The 6,475-nt window shown below is 35.5% G+C and overlaps 1 long non-coding RNA gene across 1 annotated transcript; it reads left to right on the top strand.

Moving 5' to 3' along the window:
• Positions 1-1,338: 1,338 nt before the first annotated feature.
• LOC131609317 (uncharacterized) lies at positions 1,339-3,076 on the top strand. Its single transcript, XR_009286084.1, has 5 exons — positions 1,339-1,671; positions 1,830-1,922; positions 2,110-2,165; positions 2,276-2,357; positions 2,440-3,076. It is a non-coding gene; the product is annotated as an uncharacterized LOC131609317 (long non-coding RNA).
• The last annotated feature ends 3,399 nt before the right edge of the window (positions 3,077-6,475 follow it).

Below are 6,475 nucleotides of genomic sequence, written 5' to 3'. Positions count from 1 at the left end.
TATTTACAAAAGGGCTTGGGACTTATACCTACATGGAGGCCCATGGTATTTTTGAGAAGATTTAAAGAAACCTTCATTTTTGGTTTGTTATTCAAAGTTAAAAAAACAGATTGAGATATGTACAAAAGGCGTACAATGAAATACCTAATTTCATGTACTTGAGTGGGTATGTACAAAAGGGCTTGGGGCTTATACCTACATGGAGGCCCGTGGTATATTGAAAAGTTTTGTTTCTTTGAAGTTTTGTTGTTTTGAAAAATGATTTGAAAATTATTTGAAAAGGTTCTGTTTTTTTGAAGAAGTTTTATTGTTTAAAAAAAACTGTACAAAAAGAAAAGAAATGGGACTTACACTCTCTAATATTCGAGAGGCCCCTGTTTTATTTTCATAAAACAGGGTGGATGGTTTTGAAAAAAGATGTGAGATTTATTGTTTTAAAAACTGTTTGGAAGTAATTTGGAAAAAGTTTCCTGTTTAAAAAAACTGTACAAAGAAAAAGAAAAGGGACTTATACTCTCTAATATTCGAGAGGCCCCTGTTTTGAAAAACAATGAGTTGCATGGTTTGAAAGTGAATTGATTACTGTTGTGAAAACAGTTGATTGAGTTTTAGGCTTACCTCGAAGAATGAGAAAATTGGATTTCCGAGTTTGAGGTGTTACCGTGATCCTTGAGTGATGTGCTTGGAATAAATTAGGATTTCAATGGATATTAAGCATCCACACCAGCAAAATAGAACATCGAATAAGCTCACAGCTTACAGCATTCCATGATCATCCAGTAATTGTTTATGGAATTCTACAGCAAATGGAAGACCAAACAAACAGAGAACAACAGAGAAATAATCTCGAAGTCTCGGATGAAGTTAGAAAATTCAAGTGATATAATCAAATAAAAATTTAAATGATTAACTACACAAGATAATATGAGAATATCAAATTCAAACCAAATTAATCTAAGAAAAGATATTTTTTGTGTTTTTTCATGGAAAAAAGAAAATAATTAGAAAACATAAAATCAAATATGCATCTAAAATATTTTTTTGGAGTTTTTTCAATAAGGATTAGAAAATAAAACTAAATCCTATATTAAATAAAATAATACTAAGTCTTTTATGAAAATCCTTTTTTAAAGAAAATTAAAGAGATAATTATAAAAAAAAACTAGTAATGGGCCAAGGAGGTGTTTAAGAACACATGGGGGGTGCAGGCACAACTGACTTAAGCTGAATGCCAAAATAAAAAGGAGTGGGCCGGACCGGGTCGGGTCAGTGTGACCCGGATCCACCCTCTCTTAACAGAAACGGGTTGGAAAACCCTAAACACAATTGAGAAAAGAGGCAACGCTCCCTCTTGGCTTTTTTTCTGAAACCTTCTTCACCTCTCACGATAAACAGAAATGGTAGCTCCCCCTTAATCACTCTCTGCTCTCCCGTCCTCGATGCTCACTCTCCGACAGCAACAACACTCGGATGTCTCACTTTGTCTCTCCGCGAACAAAACAAGCAACAAAGCTCTCTCACCAGCAACAAGCATCTCGCGGCCTCCTTCTCTCGGTGTTCATCTCTCGCGAGCAACAACAACGGCGGCCATGGAGGAGCTTGCCGGAAATCATAGGAACCACCTTTCAATCTGTAACCCAATTTCACTCACAAACAGAAGTGAAAACTCAGGTATGTTTCTCTTAATTTCGTTTTTGCTTCATGGTACAATTTGGTGGCAACAACAAATCATGCTCTCTCTGCTTTTTGGTAAAAAATTCGCAGGTACAACAACAACAGTGACTTGGCCTCATTTTGATCGATTAACTCTCTCTGCTTTTGATTTTCAGAATATACACAATCAATAAAGAACAGCAAAAATTGAGTGTGAAAGTAGAAGTGACTTACTTGCGGCAAGGAGGTTTTTGCCGGATTTTGTTCAGGTACGTATCAATTCTGTTTCTGGAAATGGCTATGATCGTTGCGTTTTGAATTCAGTTGCCGAAACGATTCTGAACTCTGTATTATTGTTGTGACACTGAATTTTTGAATTGATGGTTGCTGAAGCTTTAATTTCGAATCTGAACTGTGATTTGTTGTTGTTGTCTCTGCTTTTTTTTTTACTTGCAGCAACAATAACAGCCTTCAAATTTTTTCCAGTGGCCCGATTTGTTTCACGAACAGAGGTAGAGACCCAAGTGTACTTTACTCAATTTTGTTCTTTATGACACAATTCTCTTTTATGATACTAACACATGCTTTCTCTATTTTTTTTATGGAAATTTTGTTTTAACAGAGAAATAGCAACAACAATATTGAGGGTAAGAGTGAAATTAACTTACCTACGGCGAGGAGGTTTTCGCCGGATTTTGTTGAGGGTATGCCTTGAATTCTTTATTGTTACTAACAACCTTGAATTGTTACTAACAATTTCTCTAACAACTTTGCTTGTTGTTGTAGGCTCTTTGATGAAGATGACCACCACCTCTCTTTGGATATTAGGGAGACTTGAAGATGGCCTTCAAGTTGGAACTCTCCACCAAGGTATGAAGAATTTCTTCTTCACTCCCCTCTTTCAAGAAACTTTGTAACTAGAAACTCTTATTTTTTTCAAGTAGTTTTCTTTGGTTTGAAGAATTTCTCCTTCTTACCAAGAAACATGAAAACTATAAGAGAAGAGGGAGAAATGAGAAAGCTAGTAATATAGTAGCTTTGGTGTGATTTGCAATGAAATGAGGCCTTCTATTTATAGGAAAAGTTAAGGGCATGTTTGGATGATAATAAACTTGATTGGCAAATTGTAATGATTGCAAGAATATTCTTCATGAGATATTTCTTATGCAAGTGGGAAAAAAAATCTCTCTTTGATCTCTTTTTTGTCTTGAAATTATTCTTTTGTTAAATACACCCCTTTTTGTCTTGAATTATTCTTTTGCTAAATTCACCCCTCTTATGTTTCTTTTTCATGTTGCATGAGGACTTTGAAGAAAGCATGAAGAAGCTTGAACTTGAAGGATGGAGATTTGAAGAATTCAAGAATTGCATTTGAAGTTTTATTTTTTTCTTTTCCTTGTAATTCCAACTTTGTATGAATGAAACTTTGTATTCTTGCAAATGAATGGAATTTTGTAATTCTTGAATTTTAAATAAAGTCCCTTCATTTGTTCCATGTAAAGAAACATCATTTGTAAATGCTTGAATTTCTTTTAGAACTTGAATGAAATTGTTATTCAAGCATGAAGCTTTGAATTATTCTTGAATGATCTTAAATTGAATTCGAATTCCTTTTGAATGTTGAAAATTTGAATGATCCCTTTTGAAAGGAAATGGTGGAATATCCTTGAAGTAGTGAACTTTTGAATTTCAAGTCTTGAAATATATTCTTGCACCATGAATTTGAAATGATCTTGAATTTATGGTTTAAAACCATACTTGAAATAATCTTTCAACAAATGGACTAAAAGATATTTCTTGCAATTTCGGTGAAATTTCCATGAATTGTTTCAAACTTGTACCAACTTTCAAATAATCCATATGAATCAATTCTTCACCATGATGAATCCATAAGCCAAAAGTCGCGAAATAAATTCCAAACAAATCCCTTGAATCACACAAATGGCAATGGCGCATAAAAGGTGGATCACATTGAATTATTAGAGGACCTTGAGCCATTGTTTAAGTTGTGGCACCATGTCCTGATTAAAAAGTCAGTTGTTCAGATAAATTAGGTCAAAAATCCTAATTGTCGACCTGATGAAATTGATGACTGTGGATCTTGAATTGAGATGTAATTTCCATTGGATGTTGTCATAGGAATTATTTGAAGGTGATTGAAACCTTTGATTGACTTCCTGGGGATTTTTAGGGTTTCCCAAATGTGATCCCTGATTTTTGTCCCTGATAGTTCAAAACCCTAATCTGATGATTTGAAATTTCACTGTTGATCAATCCTTGTGTAGGAGATGTTCTAAGCCAATGGATTAGGTCAAAATGATGCACTTGGGGTCTTGAGGTCATGTCCCAAGTCATTAGATCAAATCCTGAGCAAAAGTCAGGAGTATGTTAACTTCAGTCAAAACCCTAACTTGGTTGATTCAGAGCCTTTGAGCTTGTTGAAATGAATCTCTGAGGACCAAATGTTGATTGTTGATGAAGATGATTCATTTGAGATGAAGGGAGAACAAAACCCTAATTGATTTTTGCTTGTACTGATGAGTGATTTCTTGATTAAATCCCTGCTGAGTCACAAGTAGCAAACACAAACTATGCAATTTGTTAGAGATGCAAATGATGCATATGCTATGATATGAGGTGGTATCTTAGGTCAAAAATTGGGGTATGACAGATGCCCCTATTTAAGTTTCTTCAACCTGAGAGATGAAGATTGAAAATCTTCGTTTTGATAGGGTGGAAGAGACTTAAATATCAGAAGACGCGAATTTTGGACCTAAGATACCAAAATTGCGAGTGATGCAAGGATGTCTTTACCGAGGGAATATCAAGAACTGACTCCACTGGGGAAAAGAGATCGGGAAGGATACCTCAATCCGTTTTAGGAAGAGAATCCGTTTTTTTTTCGGGAAAGCAAGTGTATGCTTCACAGGGGAATGATAGCTTTGTAAGAAAAGCTTACCTATCGACATTATCGACTATCAGCATGGGGATAGACTTGTTTAATAATGCGAAGGTGAAAGGTATGAAACTGTATTACCGACTATCAGCATTGTGATAGACTTGCCATAGTAAAAAGAGTTTCAAAGGTTCGGTTAATATTACTGACTATCAGCCTTGTGATAGACATGTTAAATAATATAACCAGAACAAAAGGTTACCGACTACCAGCCTCGTGATAGCGGTTTTGAAGACATGATCAATTATCAGCCAAGTGATAAAATGATTCTGGAGACTTTGCTAGGGAAATTACTGGTTATTCAGCCTTGTGAACAGTAATAAGGCCCTGATTGTCAAATGGTCTTCACGATTGATTTCCTAGAGAGGAAAAGTCTTCTGAAAGAGACATAAGCTGCTCAGATGATGAGGCTATTGCTTATTGTCTGTTTTTCACAACTCTGTTTGGGGAATCGGAATTTGAATCTCTGGTAAAGACAAGGTTCTAACCAAGAATGAATTGGAAAGAACAGTCAAACAAGACTTTGTACCCAATGAGGAATGAACTCGAATGGGTATTTTCTCCTTTGTTTTGAGAGGAGAAGCTAAAGCAACCTTCTTCCACGAGGAATGATCTCAGTGGGGAACTGGAGAAAGAAGATGTTCTTTCTGCTTATGGGTGACAACCTACTGGAGAGATGACACGCTCATACCTGTTTCTTTTCTTTCTTTCTTTTTTCTTTTTTCCTTTTTTCTTTCTTTTTTCTTTTTGAGGATAAATATATCCTAAACAAGTAAGTATTGAAAAATGCAAGAATGCATAAATGATGCAAATATGTATGAATGATGAATGTCATGAATGTAGCATGTACACTGACAATACTGACAGACAATGAAGTATATACTGGAGAAGGACCGACGTCGCAATACAACCAGATACTTGGCAAATGTTCTTCAACACGGTGTAGATAACACAGGTGATGAATGGTGTTGCGTGCTTTAAACTTCTTTGGGGAAGATAAACATCTTTTCTCATTGAGATGGAAGAACCTCCTCACTGGAGATGGAAAATCTTCGTCATTAGGGATAAAAGACCTTCTTCACTGGGGATAGAAGAGCTTCTTGCACCATGAATTTGAAATGATCTTGAATTTATGGTTTAAAACCATACTTGAAATAATCTTTCAACAAATGGACTAAAAGATATTTCTTGCAATTTCGGTGAAATTTCCATGAATTGTTTCAAACTTGTACCAACTTTCAAATAATCCATATGAATCAATTCTTCACCATGATGAATCCATAAGCCAAAAGTCGCGAAATAAATTCCAAACAAATCCCTTGAATCACACAAATGGCAATGGCGCATAAAAGGTGGATCACATTGAAATATTAGAGGACCTTGAGCCATTGTTTAAGTTGTGGCACCATGTCCTGATTAAAAAGTCAGTTGTTCAGATAAATTAGGTCAAAAATCCTAATTGTCGACCTGATGAAATTGATGACTGTGGATCTTGAATTGAGATGTAATTTCCATTGGATGTTGTCATAGGAATTATTTGAAGGTGATTGAAACCTTTGATTGACTTCCTGGGGATTTTTAGGGTTTCCCAAATGTGATCCCTGATTTTAGTCCCTGATAGTTCAAAACCCTAATCTGATGATTTGAAATTTCACTGTTGATCAATCCTGGTGTAGGAGATGTTCTAAGCCAATGGATTAGGTCAAAATGATGCACTTGGGGTCTTGAGGTCATGTCCCAAGTCATTAGATCAAATCCTGAGCAAAAGTCAGGAGTATGTTAACTTCAGTCAAAACCCTAACTTGGTTGATTCAGAGCCTTTGAGCTTGTTGAAATGAATCTCTGAGGACCAAATGTTGATTGTTC

This window comes from Vicia villosa, linkage group LG6 (genome assembly GCF_029867415.1).
Source record: "Vicia villosa cultivar HV-30 ecotype Madison, WI linkage group LG6, Vvil1.0, whole genome shotgun sequence".
In the NCBI taxonomy this organism is placed as follows: domain Eukaryota; kingdom Viridiplantae; phylum Streptophyta; class Magnoliopsida; order Fabales; family Fabaceae; genus Vicia; species Vicia villosa.
The sequence above is the reverse complement of the archived record's forward strand: the minus strand, read 5'-3'. Positions and strand labels throughout refer to the sequence as shown.